Source organism: Barbus barbus, assembly GCF_936440315.1.
Source record: "Barbus barbus genome assembly, chromosome: 3".
Lineage (NCBI taxonomy): Eukaryota > Metazoa > Chordata > Actinopteri > Cypriniformes > Cyprinidae > Barbus > Barbus barbus.
In genome coordinates, this window is record NC_136731.1 from 20,281,498 (window position 1) to 20,301,366 (window position 19,869).

Sequence of the window (19,869 nt, forward strand, 5' to 3'; positions counted from 1 at the left end):
AAGTCCTCGGCTTTTATCTTGCCGCAGAATATCGTTAGCTTCCGGTTTGTGATGGATTTCCCCCTTAATTAAAATTCTCATACTATCCGTCCAATGAAGTTTCCGATAACAGCTTTAGTGTGTCCCAAACAGATATAGATCAGAGCATATATATTTTTTTTTATCTAAAAAAGCTATTTTTATCATTTATTGTTCAGCCTTACAAATAAGTAATTTTACATAGTCCTTAAAAAGTTTGTTATTCTTACTATTATTTATGATTTTAAGAGATTTTCAACAAGAAAGACATCAGATCGAGGCAAAGATTTGAGAAATGTTCTTGTAAATAAAAATATTGCAATGCAAATAAAGATATTAACAGTGGTTACCAGGGGCGTAGCCATCATTTCAAAAGTGGGGGGGACGGAATGTCTAGTGTTATACCTGTTCTTTGTTGTTGTTTTTTTTTCAGTTAACCCTTGTCTAATTGACAGGTTTTATTTTTAATCATACCTTTTTGCTTAATATGCTTTATGATTATATTATTATATATGATTGTAAAATAGAAGGAAAGAAAGAGAGAAAAAAGAAAAAGAAAGAAAGAAATACAACAGCTTGTCACTGGGACAGTACCCTTAAAAGCACATCTTTGTACCTTATTTACCCCAAAAAGTTTCATAGTTGTACATTACGGTACATATTGGTACTCTATATGTGCACCTTTTTGAGTATAAGTTACAAAGATGTCCTTATAAGGGTACTATTGTTTACATATTTCAAACTGTATTTTCTGTGTGTTGTATGTACAGTACATGGCTCACAGTAATGGATACTTGCACATTCACATACTTCTTTATTCTGTTCTGTTCTATTATACATTAGTCTGATTAGTCTATGTTAAAAGAAATATCTTATCATAGACAATGCTGTAAATAATCTTTACCTCTGAAGCCTCACTGAAACTCTCTGCCTCATTCACTCTCAGCTGTGAATGCACTTCTGCCTCTGTCTATAGCAAATAAAGCAGTGTTTGAAACATGTACATACAGGGAATAGTGACATACAGAAGAAAATAACACATTAAGTACACTGCTGGACAATAACCAATCATTTGTATCCTAAATTATTTTTTAACACTTTAGAATGATAAACACATATTCACTATTAACTATGACTTTTACTTCAATAAACTCTTCATTTACTGCTTATTAATAGCTTGTAAGGTAGTCGCTGTAGTTGTTAGGTTTAGGATTATGGGATGCAGAATATGGTCATGAAGAATACAGAATTAACATGTGCTTAAGTACTAATAAACAACCAATATGCCAGCTAATAATTACCTACTGTAGTTAAAAATTATAGCTGAGAAGTTGTTCATCATATTTTTTATTTTTCTATATTTGACTAATTATGTGTTTTCTATGATTGGTCCATATATAATCCTACAAACGCTTGTGTATTATAGATTATATACAATGTAAAAACAGCCAGGTGTTAAAAGCCACTCTTCTCACCTGTCAGTCACTGTGTGTCGTCCTGATTCTGTCCTAACAAACCTAGGCTGACTGTTTCTTGTTCATTCTTGACAACACATAAAAACGTCAAATTAGTGCAATAATGACAGAGCAGCCCTAAATTAAGATCGGTCCTGTATCAGATCAGTGCTTGCATACTTGATTGAAATAGGCCTACATCATGTAGAATTGGCAGAGTGTCACAATGCTGCAAACGCTGTAAAATCTCAGTTCAACATTATCTTTATTCTTATTTGAAGGGTTCTGATAACATACATACGTGTTAAAATAAAAGACGTCACAAAAGAGTTACGGAAAAATACACTGAAAATAAATAAGTGCATGTTTGTCCAGGCAGCTTTTTATTTCTCCGTATAATGAACATCAAAACTTGCTATTTATTCAGCAAGAGCAATAGGCAGAGTCACTCAACATTGTGCAACATTATTCGGATACCACATGCCAACTTACACTGCTTGACTTTTTCGTAAAAAAGGAGTGAAGAGTTTCTTGCCGCTTTGAACTCATCTCGACCTCTAATGAATGATGGATACAGCGCGGGACCGCGGGCGCGAGCCTGGGCATGTCGTGACGTCACAAACTGAGTGACTGATTGGCATGGAAACGTAAACGTCATGTATAAATGATCATGTCTCTTTGAATTTTAAATCATTCTGCATTTATATACATTGCTCCATTAAAACCTCAACATGTCGAGAACACAACTGTCCGATGAAAAAGTGCGGGGGACGAATTTACTTTTTATAAAAAGTGGGGGGGACACGTCCCCCGCGTCCCCCGCGTAATCTACGCCCCTGGTGGTTACTATCAGAAAAATAAAGAAATATTATTTAGGGAAAAAAGAATCACATTACACCAGCATTTGGTTTTTAACAGCTTAGTTTTCACACATTTGAAAAAAAATCGAAAACAATATATATGTTTGGCTAGAATTAACTAGGCTACACATTTTTAGATATCACAAAAAGTAGGCTACATAGGCCTAATTTTAGGGACTCAGCAATATGACCACTGGGTGTCAGTATAGTAGCAATGGATTTCAAACCTTTGTTCCTGGAGTCTCCCAGCACTGCTCACTTCAGATATATCTCTTATTTAACCCTGCAGAATTAACTCATTATCTGAAGCTCTCCTCTATCTTTGTACCGGTTGCGTGCTGATAAGAGACTTTGACTACTCTGTTCTCTATAAGGGCTGTTCAATATCAGTACCAGCAGGGATTGTAGGTGGGGTAAGTGAATGAACAGCGCTCTCTTCCACCTTCAATACTCACAACTGAGGTGCCCTTGAGCAAGGCACTGAACCCCCCACTGCTGCCCGGGTGCCTTAGAAAAACTATATGTGTGCTCTTGGATAGATTAGATGCAGAGCACAAACTGGCCACTCGTCACATCACTCATACACACATATGATTATATTTGGTCCATGAGCACTGATCAGCCGCTGATGCCCTGGAGCTCACATCAAAACACTGAGGCACATTTTCAAATGTAAGTTATCTTTTATGAAAGTATTACTTTTAAGAAAGTAAAAGTTTTAAACTATATATATATATATATATATATATATATATATATATGGAACAGTAAAGACAAAATTGCTCTGTTGGCTGTGGAGTCAAGACATTTGCAAATATGATTAAAAGATGAATATGAGACAAAACTACAGAATGTCACATTTTATTATTAGCCGTTTCAACACATAGATGTTTTACCAAATAAAAAGAACAGCACTTTTAGAGTTCATCCCACTCATTGATGTGAGCATAAGTATTGGGACAGTTGAACATAAGGCAGATATAAAAGATTAAAAGCTATTATTTAGTTGCAGATCCCTTGCACACAATCACAGCAGTGAGACCGTGACCCATAGACATCACCAGACTCTTGATCTCATCCTTTGAAATACTTTTCCCAGCCTTTAATGCAGCCAATTCCAATTGTTGCTTGTTTTGGGGAGTTTCTGCCTTTACTCTCCTCTCCAGCTGGTGAAATTCATGTTCAATCAGATTTAAATCTGGAGATTGACTTGGGCAATCTAAGACTTTCCATTTCTTTGCTCTTATAAATGCCTTGACTGAACTGGCAGGGTGTTTTGGGTCATTGTCCTGATGCAATATGAAGCACTTCCCAATGAATCGGGTGGCATTTTTCTTGAATATTGGTAAGCAAGTTGGTTTTGTATCCTTCCAAATTCATTCTGCTACTGTCATCATACATTAAGTCATCAGTAAAGTTGAGAGGGCCTGTTCCAGAGACAGCCATGCATGCCCATGCCATGACACCACCTCCACCATGCTTTACAGATGAGGCTGTATGCCTGGGATCATTTGCAGTTCCCTTTTTTTCTCCACATTTTTGCTTTCCCATCACTTAGATAAAGGTTCATCTGTGTCTCATCGGTCCATAAACACAGTTCCAAAACTCTTCTGGCTCACCTTTGTGCTTTTTTGCAAACTCTAATCTTGCCTTTCTATTTTTGGTGCTGGTCAGAGGTTTGTATCTTGCTGTGTAGCATCTGTAATTCTGTGTCAAAGTCTCCTGAGGACAGTAGATGGTCAGAGCATCACCCCAGCTTTCTGGAAGTTGTTGGTGATTTTACAGACACGTCTTTTAGGGTTCATTTTCACAGCTTTTATGATTTGTCTGTCATCAACTACTGTTGTTTTCTCAGATGATCAGGTAGTTGTTGGTTGCTGGTGTCGCTGGTGGTTTCCAAACTCTTGATTTCTCATGCCCTTTGTTTTTGCTATAGCTCTAACTGACTTCCTCTTTTCTTTTAACATCCAAATTGCTTGCTTTTCTCTCAAAGTCAGCTCCCTCATCTTCATCCTGGTTTGTGTGTCATCATCAAATGCAAGATTCAGAATACAGAAGTAATGGATATAACTGATACGACACATTCCCTGCTTTTAATATCTGAAGAATTAATGCAACAGGACACAGCTGATCACTTAGAAAGACCTGTGAGGCAACTGTCCCAATACTTATGCTCACATCAGATAGAGGGATGAAACTCTAAAAGTGCTGAACTTCTTAGCTGGTAAAACATCTATGTGTTGAATCACCCAATAATAAAATGTGACATTCTGTAGTTTTGCCTCATATTCATCTTTTAATCATATTTGCAAATGTCTTGACTCCACAGCCAACAGAGTAATTTTGTATTTACTCTTCCAATACTTATGGAGGGCACTGTATGTGTGTGTGTGTGTATATATATATATATATATATATATCCATAGCAATCATTGAGTTGTGGATACAATTATTTAACTTACATGACCTGAAGTTGTTTCTCTAGTTTAATTTGATGCTTTGTATTTATGCTAACTTTATGCCTGCTAAGACACTTTGCTATGTTATGGCTGCTTGGGTTGGGGATAGGTGTAACAGTTGTTGAAAAATGTTTCCAAACCCTGTGATGATCCCAATTAGTCCAGTTATCGATCACGTCCTCTGTTGACACGAAGTCACATGAGTTTCTTGTTGTTGTTGCTGCATATCAAGGTTTATGCGCCCTACCAGATAAAAAATGATCTGCCTCAATTGAACGCACAAGTTTTTATAATAATTTTTTGTTATCAACATGTTTTATTTTTCATACATAACACAACATAAAAAAACAATATATATATATAAAAATAAAATACAATAATAAAATAAAACAACAGACACATACTCAACATCTCAAAGTCCAGTCCAAAGGAGGGAGAAAAGGAAGGACAGAAAAAAGAAACCCACAGAAGTCACTCCTCCATACAGTCACGTATTTCAGAGAGAAAGCACTGCCAAGCATCAATGGTAGAAGGCTTGGCCCCATTGATTCGTGCTGTTGTACATTCACAGGAGACTATTTGCAGGAGGCTACGGATCCAATATGTTTTCCCACACATATGCGGTGTAAACCAGTTCTGTATTATGGTCTTCTTCGCAGCTGTAAAATCAGCAAACAACATTCTCTTTTGCATCGAACTTATACAGAGACCAGAATCATCATTAAGAAGACACAAACTTGGGTTAACTGACCAATCAATTTGCAGTAAGGATGATAAAACCAGGTTTACATGTGTCCATAGACTGATAGTGATAGGACATTCCCAAAACAAATGCAGAAAAGTACCTGATGATGTAGTATTACATATATGGCAGTTGAAATTTGATTGTAGTTTAATTTTGAATCTTTTGTAAGGCGTTATGTATGCTCTATGAATGACTTTGAAGTGAATAAGACGATGCGCCAGATTTTTAGATGTTAAACTGAGATTAGACCACACCCTCTCCCAGTCGACAGATACATTAAGGTCAGATAATTCCCTATTCCAAATAGTTTTAATAGAAAGAGGTTTTATAATGCAATCAAGAATCTTATTATATTTTAAGGAAGCAGATGGCCGACCAGCAGATGGTGCCATACAGTCCCGCATAGGATGAGAGGAAACGGGAGAAGACCAAGGAACGCCATACGCTTTGAGAGCGGAACGTAATTGAAGAAAGACAAAATATGCGGATGCTGGTAGACAAAATGTGGTTCTTAACGTCTGAAATGAACATAGGCCCTGGTTATCATATATATCACCGCACGTGTTTACACCTAAAGAAGACCAAGAGGGTTGGACAAATGGGCGATTTCCGCATACAAAATTAAAATTGTGCCATGTACTATTACAAAATTTGAAGGGTCCTCCTATCCGACGTTCAACCGTTTTCCAGATTTTAATAGAGTTGGCCACAACCGGACCAAATTTATAATTATCCCCTTTTTTCCCTGTGCCAGTAAATCAAATATCTTGGAGTCTATTTGGTTTAATCTTGTCAGCTTCAATCACTCTCCAAGAAACTGTAGATTGAGGATCAACCCAAGTATGAAGAGCCTTAAGCTGGAACGACCAATAATACAGTTCAAAATTTGGTACAGCCAGTCCTCCTGCGCTATTAGGATGTTGTAATGTGGTAAGTTTAAGACAAATTTCGTAATTATGGAGCTGATCTCCTTAAAGTAACCTGGAGGGGGAGAAAGCGGTAGCATAGAGAAAAAAAAATTAAATCGAGGTAGCAGATTCATCTTAACAGTGGAGATTCTTCCTTGGAGGGAAACGTTAAGATTCTTCCATCTTTGAATGTCATTCTTGACCTTAACTAAAATATTATTAAAATTGTCCCTGGCAATCTTATGAATGTTTTTATATATGGTAATGCCCAGATAGGTGAAGCACATGGCTTGTCTTGTTTGGTTCTATGTGCCATGTGCTCATGTCAATTGTCTTGACCCCACCCACCTTGTTTCCTAATTATTGGTTAATTTTCCCCACCTGTGTTTACCTCATTACCCTCCTCATTTGCTCCCTTTATAATCTCCTTGTGTTTGCAGTCCTGCGCCAGTTCGTCGTCGTAATTTCCCCTGTCGTGTGCTGATCCTGCCTTGCCTTGTCGTGCCCTGTCCTGCCTTGCCAAGCCTGCCAGCTGTCCTGTTTTTCCCCTACGGGGTAGTTTTGGTTGGTTTTGTTTATTTTTATTATTAATAAAGCCCATTCTCTGCAGTACTGAGTCCTCGCCTCATCCCTTCTCCCCACAACCCTGACAAAAACACTTTTACCAAGGACAAAACAAATTAACATTTTAGAAAACAAATTAACAAGACGCAAACGCCAGACGGAAACACCAGACATACTGCATCATTGCGTTCAATATTTTAACGAGGGCCACTCGTACGCTGTAATCGTGGGCTTGATGTCAAGTCTACACGGTGTAAACATCAGCTTGAGGACTCTTAAAAGTAAACTGAACTTTGTGGACCTGGACAACTATTTGGCCCCCGCACGATGTGGCAGGTACTTAAACAAAAGTACAATCTTCGAGTGAAGAGAGATGATGTGATGAATTTCGTCCGGGAGCTTAATCCTTGAGGGTGTGAGAGCAGAGCACGCAGAAGGTTTACAAGAAGAACCTATCACTCAATGGGACCTAACTATATGTGGCACGCAGATGGTTATGACAAACTTAAGCCATTCGGTTTGGCCATTTCTGGATGCATAGATGGATTTTCACGTAAAGTATTGTGGCTTGAATGTGGACCAACAAATAATAACCCAACAGTGATTGCTCACTATTTCATGTCATGTTTGCGAAACCTCGGTGTCATCCCCATGAGACTGAGGACTGATTGCGGCACTGAGAACGGCATAATGGCTGCAATTCAATGTACCCTACGCTACCATCACAGTGACTACTACTCTGGAGCATCCAGCCACATGTACGGCTCATCTATAAATAACCAGCGTATTGAGTCCTGGTGGTCTATATTTAGAAAGGGAAGGTGAGTTGTCTTCATAAATAAAGGGTCATTGCATCTTTGGTCATTCGATGTTCTTCTCAGGAACGAGTAATGAAAAACGAGCACAATAAAGATCAATAAAAAATGTGTAAAAAATCCTGCCCGTCAGGAAACGTAGTTGTTCCTGAAAAGAAAATCGAATTACCAAAAGATGCACAGACCATAAATTTCATTACAACTAACCTTTGATTTTATTATTCAAACATATGTGTATATACTTGAAAGTATAACTAAACATTTTTATCCATTTCTATAGGTCTCAGTTCTGGATGGAGTTATTTGCAGACCTTAGAGATGCTGGATACTTCAACGGGAGTCATGAGCATCAGTGCCTATTGAGATATTGCTTTGGTGATACAAAACCAAGGGGAAACTGGCAGAGAGAGGAGGAAGAGCTGCATCCTCAGGTTCGACAGTCTACCTGGGAGGAGATGCAGAGGGAGAATGATGAGCTACGGAGCTGCATTCGACAACTGCCAGAGATTTTAAGTGCGTTGCAAGGCCTTAAAGCAGAGAATGCCTTCATGAAACGAGAGATCCAGCATTTCGCCACAACTGTGGCCACTCCACACAAATCAGTGTCTCCCGTACCAGCTCCTCAATTCCATGATCCAGAAACATGTCTTAGCCAGCCAGTGCCCACCACACGAAGCAGAGACCTCCACCAGTACCCCTCTGTACAGATCAGGCAGATAACAGAGCAGGTGAGGGACTGCACTATTTCACATACACCCGAGGATAAGCCCCAAGCTACGCCGAGGTATCGTACCCCTGCTCAGAGATTGGATACTCCTCCTCATGCTCAGCCTCGTCCATATGCTGAACCCATCCATTATGATGAAAAGATGTCCCGAGACAACTATTATTCATACTTGGATGTCAAAAAGTCCTATCCTACATGACGATCTGAGGACGTTCCCCAAGCCACAGCACCATGCTTTCAGGAGAGGATGTACAGAGGACCTAAGCCTTCAATACCCTCCTTGACAACACCAGATCCAAGAGAGTTTTCAAGACTGCGCATGGCATTAGAGAACCTCCTCCCTGCTGACGCCACCGAACGTTTCAAGTATCAGATACTTACAGATCATCTGCAGTTAGAAGAGGCACTGCTAGTGGCAGATTCCTATTGCAATTCAACACACCCTTATACCGACACTATGCAGGCTCTCTTCAAGATGTATGGGCAACCGCACAAGCTGGTCCTGCAGAACATTGCTGAAGTTATGGATGGCCCAAGCATCAGAACTGGAGATGTGAAGGCTTTTAAGCTGTTTGCGCTACGTGTGCGTTCCTTAGTGAGCATGCTGGAACAACTGGGACCTGAGGGAATTGTCGAACTAGACTGTGGGTCGCATGTGTCACGACTTCAAAGTAAACTCCCTCATGAGCTGAGAACTAGCTTCAAGAGATACATCCACCCACTGAGGGTAACTATACCAACTCTCCTTGATTTCTCCAACTAGTTGGAGTACGAGCTCCAAGTACAAGATGATGGCTCCAGGCTGACAAGTCTCCCGCCAGAACCTAGCAGTAAGTGAAGGCAGGACCACCGTGAACCAAGGACTTCAAGGAAACCAACCTCCATCTTGCTAGGCACAGAGAAACCCATCACTGGAGGTGAAACCCAAGCACTCGCTCCAGAGGTAACATTTAAATCTGCCAGATACAAAGGAAGATTGCGTGCATATTGCCCCTACTGTGATAATGCTAATCACTTCTTGAATGGGTGTGCCAATTTCAAAGAGCTCACAAAGGAACAAAAAGAATTCTGGATCCTTAAGAACAATCGATGCTGGTGCTGCGGACGTAGCCATCATGCCTCAAAATGCAACCTGAAATCCCCCTGTAAGACATGCCATAGGAAACACCTCCTTATACTGCATGATGTAAATGAACGGACTGTAGCTAACGAAACGGACACTAGAGAGAACTCCTGTCTTGTTAACACTACCAAAGATGTCCTTTATGTGGATCGTCCTGTCTGCAGCCGCAAGGTTCTTCTAAAGGTGAGCAAAGTCATCATCACCAACGGTGACCAATCTATTGAGGCATATGCTGTGTTAGACGATGGGTCGGAGAGGACCATACTGCTTCACACAGCAGCAGAGCAGTTAAATTTGAAGGGGCAGCCTGAGGACCTAATACTGCGGACGGTTAGGCAGGACCAACAGGTTCTTCATGGGGCGGCAGTCTCATTCACCGTGTCTCCCGTCACTAACCGACACAAGAAATTCCCCATTCAAGGTGCCTTCACGGCCGAAAGGCTTGGTCTCGCTGAGCAAACTCACCCCGTTGCATCCCTCCAGAAGATGTACAAACATTTAGCTGGATTGCCCTTGCAGCAAATAGACAGAGTACAGCCTGTACTGCTCATTGGCTCAGATTGTCCACACCTTGTTACCCCAATTGAGCCTGTTCACCTAGGCCCTCCAGGTGGACCTGCTGCAGTTCGAACTCGACTAGGCTGGACTCTACGAGGCCCTACACAAGAGATCAAGCACGGACTCAACACTCACCAGTGCCTCTTTACTGCCATCTCTCCCAATGCTGATCTGTTTGCCCAAGTGGAAAAGCGGTGGCAGATGGATGTAATTCCGTACCGCAGTGAGAAAGTAGTGATGCGGTCGAAACTTGATCACGAGGCCATCAGCCTCTTACAAGAGAAAACGGTAAGAGTTAATGTGGATGGTGTCATGCGTTATGCGACACCGCACCTTTGCATACAACACATGCCAACTCTGCACATGCCAAAAGAAGCTGTTCTGCCGCAGCTAAGAAGCATTGAGCGAAAGCTGATGAAGAACTCTGATCAGGCCTGTGCCTACAAAACTGAGATGGAAAGACTCAGAAATGCTGGCTATGTGGAGAAACTGCATCCATGCGAGGCTGAGAGATCACAAGAATCATGGTACATCCCTCACCATATGGTTACACACAACGGCAAGAATCGGGTCGTTTACAACTGCTCATTCCAGTATGAGGGCCAAAACTTGAACGAGCTGCTTCTTCCAGGTCCCACCTTAAGTCCCACCCTGTTGGCAGTGTTACTACGCTTCCGCGAACATTCCACAGCCTTAAGCAGTGACATCCGTGGGATGTTTCATCAGGTGAGGCTGCTCCCTGATGACAAACCTTTACTCCGGTTCCTGTGGAGAGACATAACTTTAGAACAAGCACCAGATGTGTACCAGTGGCAGGTACTTCCCTTTGGGACTACTTGCAGTCCCTGTTGTGCCACGTTCGCCCTGCAAAAGCATGTGCTGGACCACAGTCAACCAGGAGAACAGGTGAGGGAGGTGATAGAAAAGTCCTTCTATGTTGATAATTGTCTACACAGTCTCACCTCCAAAGATGCCGCCAAAGATCTTGTTCTTTGTTGCACAATGAGACCAGCTATGTTGTTATTTTTATCACGCTGTGCTCCTGTCTGTGTAATTCATAAATGCAAATTCATTATGCACAGTATAATCAGATGACTGACTTTGAAACAGAGTATGTTTTCTGTAAAGATAACAGGCTTGTACTAATAGTGGAATGTTTATTTGCAAAGGCTAGCACTGCTAATGCCGGAGCTCCGCCCTCTTCTCCAGGAGAACCAGCTCATTTGCATTAAAGCAACATACTCAATATCAGAGCTTTTGGGCTCATACCCTAAAAGTGGCAATTTTAACAAGCTATAAAAAATATCCGGTGGATATTTTGAGCTAAAACTTCACATACACACTCTGGGGATATCAGAGACTTATTTTACATCTAGAAAAAAGGAGCATAATAGGTCCCCTTTAATTCTATACCTCGAAAAGTCACATCAAAATAGGTGGATCATGGAAACATTGCTAGTGATTGAACCGTTATGTGACAGGAACACAGTACACGCACACTCAGACAACACATGCAACATTTTTTTGTGCTACATTTAAAGCTATTTGGCCAAGTATGGTAACCCATACTCGGAATTTGTGCTCTGCATTTATCCAAAGTGCACACACACCCAGAGCAGTGGGCAGCCATTTATGCTGCCCCGCCCCAGAGAGCAGTTGGGGGTTCAGTGCCTTACTCAACGAAATTTCGAATGAAAAACGAGATTTCGGCTTGATTTTTCGTTTTTTAGTTCAGAGGCATAAAACGAATAAATGACTTCAAAATTCGTTTTCCACATGAATAAAAAATAAAACAAGGTAATTGCGACTTTTTATCTCACAATTCTGACTTTTTTTCTCGCAATTCTGATTTTATAACTCGCAATTCTGACTTTATAACTTGCAATTCTGACTTTATAACTTGCAATTCTGACTTTATAACTCGCAATTCTGACTTTATAACTTGCAATTCTGACTTTATAACTCGCAATTCTGACTTTATAACTCGCAATTCTGACTTTATAACTCGCAATTCTGAGATATAAACTCGCAATTCTGACTTTATAACTCGCAATTCTGAGATATAAACTCGCAATTCTGACTTTATAACTCGCAATTCTGACTTTATAACTCGCAATTCTGAGATATAAACTCGCAATTCTGACTTTATAACTCGCAATTCTGACTTTATAACTCGCAATTCTGACTTTATAACTCGCAATTCTGACTTTTTTTCTCACAATTGCGAGTTTATATCTCACAACTCTGACTTTCTCGCACCATAGCAAACCACTCTCCGTGTAAGGCTTTGCAGTACTTCGTTCAGTTTGCTATAGATGAACTATATATTGAACTAGATGAATGTTGCTCCGAATATGATTTTTGAACAAACATAAAAATGACTAATTCTTCTTTATTTCTGTGTTTTGCGCTCGCGGTTGGACAGTACCATTACTGCCGGGCTTTCAGACACAACATTCTTCATTTCTTTATAGTTCTGAGTTTGAGGCAGCTTCTATCGCGTTATTTTAATAACAGCTGTCAAGTAAAAACACGAGAGTGGATATATATGAATGCACGCAGGTGGATTTCCTTCACACTCGCATAAAGCGCGATTTCATCTCTATGTTCTTGCTATAGAATTATCTTATCTCCTGTATTTAATGTTGTAAGATATCAAGCAAGACATCCCCAATGAAAATTATAAATAAATTAAGGATTCATTAATTTGAAATAAGTTATTATTATTATTATTATTATTTAGTCAATTATATATGAAGAGTTCAGATGCAAAAGCCTCTAAGTGCCATCTGAAATTTTATTCTAAAATGAGCATTTTTCTCAGGTACAGGTTCTTTTCATTGTCATTAAAACCCTCTGATTGTTTACGGGGTCTTTTTTTTTACCCCAAATGACTTTTGCTCAATTTTTTAAAAATGTTCCCTTTGTCCAAATGGTATGAAACCTTCTATGGCTCTCAACACTTTCTAGATCTACAAAAAAAAATTAATTGGAATGATATCTGTTTTTATGTTAGCGTGACAAAATTTGTGACACTCGTGGCTTTCGGGGTCTCTGGAGACCCCGCAATCAAAATAGACAAAATTCATCATCAAAATCAGAAACAACGCAGAACACATCGACAGAAATGGCACAAATAAAGTGGCACACTTCCACCAATGCAAAAAACATCCACAATGCTAAATTATATTGCTCACAACACACACACACACACACACACACACATAGAGGAACACATTTTTAGAGACTATAAAAACTGTTCTCTTATCATTTGTAAAATAAAATCATCCAAAATGCAGTACCACCACAAAAATAAATTGGTGACACTGACACATTGAAAATGTGCACACTCACACACACACACACACACACACACACACACACACACACACACACACACACACACACACATTTGTAAGGCTATAATTTGTCAAATAAAATCATCCAAAATGCAGAACCAACACAAATATAAAGAGGTGACACTGACACCGACAATGTGTACTCACACACTCTCTCTCTCTCACACACACACACACACACACACACACACACACACACACTTATTGTTCCTCGTTGTTTGATTTCTTTTACTAAATTTTCTTTTTACTGCTTTATTTGCTCACTTGTTATTGCTGTTCAGTTCATGTGTTCATATGTAATATAACTGTTAATTTCTGTTCATTTTTGTTCTGTTACAGTTAGTAACTGAAATATTGATTAAAATTGTAGAATTATATTAAAAATAGATAATTGAAATAAATGATAAAATCTTAAGACTCCAACATTTCTCTTTGTAACATTTTGTTCAGGTTTGATTCTAATCATAATGTAACATTATTGAAAAACTGGGGGGTTTTCAGTACAAAAAAATACTAAACTTTGACAAAAAATATTTTATTTTTGTTATAATTGTGATTTTATAATATTTAGATATGAATCCAACTGAATCCAACTTGTGAAAAGATATCTTTCAGGTCTCTCAAATAGCAAATAGCATATAGTGGAGCTCTATGGCCATCTAGTGGTTAAAGGGATATTTTTTTATTTTAAAACTGCATTTTCCAAAAAATGGGTATAAATGTTACATTAAATCATTTAAAATGATCCATGTTATCCCCATGAATGAAAGTTAGAAATCTGGGCCTTTTATAAAGTGAATTTTACATCAAATGCTGTTTTTTTGTAAATTTGTAATTTAAATAAATATTTATTTATTTATAGAAATTTAAAAGATATCATAAATCCTCCAAAAACTGCACAAATGTTGAGTAAAAACATCAACAAACAGAGTAAAATTACATTTGTAAAAAAAAACAAAACTATTATCTTGTTACAAAATTAAATGTTATTGTCTGGGGTCTCTGGAGACCCCAAAAAAACTATAGGGTACAGAGATTTAAACCATCAGAGGGTTAAATTAAAATAACTGAATATAAACGAAAAATACTAATTTTAGAAGAGAATTTCAGATGGCATTTAAGCTTTTGCATCTGAACTCTTCATATATAATTGACTAAATAATTTTAATTTATTTATAATTTTCATTGGGGATGTCTTGCTTGATATCTTACAACATTAAATGCAGGAGATAAGATAATTCTATAGCAAGAACATAGAGATGAAAGCGCGCTTTATGCGAGTGTGAAGGAAATCCACCTGCGTGCATTCATATATATCCACTCTCGTGTTACAATAATACGCGCTTTACTTGACAGCTGTTATTAAAATAACGTGATAGAAGCTGCCTCAAACTCAGAACTATAACGAAATGAAGAATGTTGTGTCTGAAAGCCCGGCGGTAATGGTACTGTCCAACCGCGTCCAAAAGCCTTACGCGGAGAGTGGTTTGCTATGGTGCGAGAAAGTCAGAGTTGTGAGATAAAAACTCGCAATTGTGAGAAAAAAAGTCAGAATTGCGAGTTTATATCTCAGAATTGCGAGTTATAAAGTCAGAATTGCGAGTTATAAAGTCAGAATTGCGAGTTATAAAGTCAGAATTGCGAGAAAAAAAAGTCAGAATTGTGAGATAAAAAGTCAGAATTGTGAGATAAAAAGTCGCAATTACCTTGTTTTATTTTTTATTCATTGGCGGAAACGGGCTTCCATATCAAACTAATAAGACGGGTGACATAAAATACCCATACTATAACAAATAAATAAAATATATTTGGAAATCGCCCTTTAAAACGAAGGCTCGGTTTGTGGTTCACAATTATTTAATTAAAACAAAGACAAAGCCACTTATATATAAAAAAATATATATATGTTTTTGTTAACAGAAGTCATATTGCGCTTTTAATTGCCTCCGGTATCGTCCTGTCAATCATACTCGCGGGTCATTTTCAGTAAAAATGTATTTCACCATTATAGGTACCCAAGTTCTGACTGCTGACTGAACACTGGTCAGTGATCCTCTCTCGCTCGGCGCTGTCTAGCGCAGCTTCATCACACAGATTTAACTCTGCACAGCTAAATAAAACGGGCTGGTGGCAGACTAATATTTAATATTTCTGATGTAAAGATTTCTGTGAAACGCGTAAAGTTGCACAGAAGAAAGCCCAACAGGACCTGCCCTGTACAGTTTAAGAATCGGTAGCCATAGTAACGTTAGAGGACTATTATTTTGTTGAACAGACCTGAGCGACTACTGATGACGTCACATGCTCAGATTTGCTTGACCAATCGGCGGAAGGGGGCGTCTCAGGACCGCCCACATGTGGAAAACGAATTTTGAAGTCATTTATTCGTTTTATGCCTCTGAACTAAAAAACGAAAAATCAAGCCGAAATCTCGTTTTTTCGTTTTTTTAAAAAAAACGAAAAAACGAATAAAGGTGCCGTTTTCTCGTTTCTGCTTATTTCGTTTCAAATTGGAAAACAAACTATCAAAACGTACACGGACCGTACACGGACCCTAATGCCAGTTAACAATGCTGTTTACTGTTCACCCGGCTATGAAGTGAGACTTGATAAGTCATATTCCGTAACACTGACTTAGACTGAAACTGACACAAGAATGTTATTGTAGAAATACAACAAATATTACTGGTATAAACATTGGCCAGCGGATTTTAATTCGTCTTCACTATCCCGCCGGCGGGACAGTTATCCACCCCAAACATTCTCAGTTGTATGCACCATATTGGTATATGCTATGTTTTTCAATGTACAATCTGTATAGTGCATTATACTGTCAGATTAATCTTACTATGTCAAATTTAATCAAAAATGCCCTCCTCCTTGTGCTTCTACACAAAAGGGTTCATATGCAGTAAGCATTTGATTGTCAGTATGCATTTTGGATAACCAAAAGTCCTATGGGGAGTTTCCATAGGGCATTTTTTTACAAAACGCATGAGCATATCTTGACAAATAATGGTGAAATGGCAAACAAGCTTATTCACAATTTCAGCAACTTTGGTTCATTATCAAAAGATATGCATCAAAATATCTTGTGAGTAATGTATGTATTGTGTGCCTGTTTTCCATACAAGGCGGTTGGAATAACAATCCATCGGCACGCCAGTTCCAGGCCATCTTCCGCCGTCTGATGGTTCGGTGTGGTGTCTCACCTGGTGAGACAGGCAATGTGGCTGCCCAAGATAGCACTGTGTCCCTGTCTGCTGTGGAGATGTCCTCTGCTGAAACTGCTGAAGAGCACCCATCTCCATTCACCAACATTTCAGCCCTTGTGTGTGACCACAGTTATCTCCCCACTCGGTTTGGTGGTCTGGTGGAAAATGCTCTGGTCTACATAGCAGGGTTTGTAGTCCGGCAGGTTCTACGAAAGCTGTCCTGTGATGTGTGTCATGTAAGCTTGGTCAGTGATGCTGTACCATCTTCATTTGACAAGAGCTACCACCTTCTAACCCTGAAAAATAACGGCGGCCTAGTGATTCCATCACAAGGCACAGTGAATGTTTGATTTTATTATCTTGTTTTTTTCATCTTTGTATATTAAGGTTGATTTGTTCTTATTTCCTCTGTTCTATAAAGTGTCTTTGAGCACTGTGTAAAGCGCTATATAATTATAAATATAATGTATTATTTTTATTATTATTATTATTATAAGGTGCTGAGAGCTGCATGAGAGGGTGATCCGCCAATCTTCAACAAATCAAGCTCCGAAGGTGTCGACAGTCACACACATCGTCCGGGAGGAGATTGGAACAGAGGATGTTTTTCTACTTGGGGAACACATTGAGGACACACAGTTTGGGATTGACAACCATCATTTCGACCTGTTGTCATTGGTTGTGTCTGTGTTTCTCAAGATAAGGCTGCACCACATTGCCAAGCTCACCTCTCTTGAACTTCAGAAAGGGAGCACGAGAAAAAAGCTCTGCAAAACAGTCCTTTTTCAGGGTTTTTAATGTGCGTGTGTGTGTGTGTGTGTGTGTGTGTGTGAGCGAGAGAGAATGAAATACTCCAAGTAGACTCTAATGTAATATTCATATAGTGTTTCTTCAACTTATTAAAATACCTTTACCGTCACTATCTGTTTCTGCTTCTCTATCATATTTATAGTATGTGATTTGCAAAATTCCTATCATAGCCTACACCTCATATGGTTATGGTTGTGCTTTTGTCCAAAGTGACATAAATACAAAACAATATAATACTTAAATTTAACAGGGAACAGATTGAGATGTTGGTCAGATTATAGCTAATAAGGAGAATAGCAAAAATGAACAACGTCAATTCAGTCAATAGCATAATGAAATAAACAATGAAAATGAGGGAAAACAGCAATAATAAACAATGTAAATTCAAGCAAAATATAATAACAGCATGGTAAGACTACATTAAGGAGAATATCAGTAATGAACAACAATGTCAAATTAATAAACAGCCAAATGAAAATAGATTAAAACTATACAAACCATAACGCATTAGAAGTGCTTAATGAACTAAGTCCATGTTGTAAGTCTTTAGACCCTCTTAAAAGACCCAATACTATCACAGGAACTGAGATATTCATTATATTACTGTTAAGCTCACTATCAATATTAAAATACGCCAAACCATGTGTCATGTATCACAGCTACATTTATGACCATTGCAGCAAAAAAAACCGCGTGAAAATCAGTTCGGTATTCCGTGAGGTATGATTAATTAAATGCGTTGACAGCTCATTACACCTGCCAAACAGATTACACTGAGTGGAGCGGGTGACCGGCCCAAGATGGCGGCCCCACGTCTCGTCAGCCCCAGTAGGGAGTATCGGTCGATGCTGCGTCTACTCTCTATTATGTCTATGGCGTAGAGAGGGTCGAGCAAGTGCTACTCGATCAGCGCCGTTCTCGCGAGAGCGCATTTTTGCCCACGGATACTGTTCTGTGCGCACATATCATGTGCTCGCGTCTTGTTTTTATGTGCGCGACATTTGACACTATTTAAACGCCATATTACTCTTACCTTTATCAAAAATAAAAAATTAAATAAAAAAAATGCCTCCATGTCCTGCAGAGCGCGCTTTAGCTTCCACTCTCAGCACAAACTGAGATATAGGCTAGGGCACATTATTATTATAGCGCAGATTTAACGTTTAAACATTGTTATATACTTGAACTGTTTTAGTATATCTATAGATTTTATTTTAGGCAAGTCGTGATGATATGAGAAGGCTAAATTTATCAAACATAGGCTATCAGCTCACTGTCTGCCGCTGGCCGCTTGGTCGTTACTTTAAAAAAACAAAAACTTATAGGCTATTTAACGAACAAAACTGCTCCAGTCCAAACGTTTTTCTAAATTAACTTAATAAAAAAACAAAACGAAATATAAGAATTTTTCCATTACACACTACTGTTTCGGCTATTAAAATAGTTTTGTATAAACTGTTTTAGGAGATGGGGGGGAAAAGACGGGCTCGGGTGGGTAATTCTGATAAGTTGTCGGACGTGGGCCGGGCTAGGGCCTGAGCGTCTCGGGCCAGGGCCGAGCTAGGGCCTAAATTTTAGGCACGTGCAGGGCTCTACCTCAGTCATGGTATTGAAGGAGGAGAGAGAGCGCTGTACATTCACTCCCCCCACCTACAATCCCTGCCGGTACCAAGACTCGAACCCGCGGTCTTCACATAATCTGTGATTTATATGCTGTATACACATCCAAGTGAGTTCTAATTGTGGTAAACAAATGTGGCTTCCATGTCTCAAAATTTGTACAAACAGCCACTGAGTTACTGATGCTTAAACAAAAAGCGTTACAACCATCCTCAGACTCCCCTATAGGGACACATTAAAGTGTTCAGACCTTAAAGAAACGGAGGCTGAAACACCTTTCCTAGATGATGAGTCCCTGCACTCTGCAGAGAGGTTTTTCAAAGTCCTAGTGCCTCCCATGTGGACGTGCCTTAGTGTTTCACAGGTCTGGGAGGCACACAAAGCTCTAAAGGCTGTACTCTTTTCACATTAAAGAATATGTGAGAAGCATGACAAGAAGCCGCCTATCTTCTGCACTGGGGACCCCTGACTGTGGGCATTGCCTCAAATTAGGGAGCCAAAAAATCAGAGCATATCCTCTGAAGAGACACTGAGGTGTGATGGAAATTCACTGCATTCCACATGATTTTCAGAATTCATAAATAAGTTAATCATAATTTACATACACAGATTAAGCTCATGATACAGCATGATA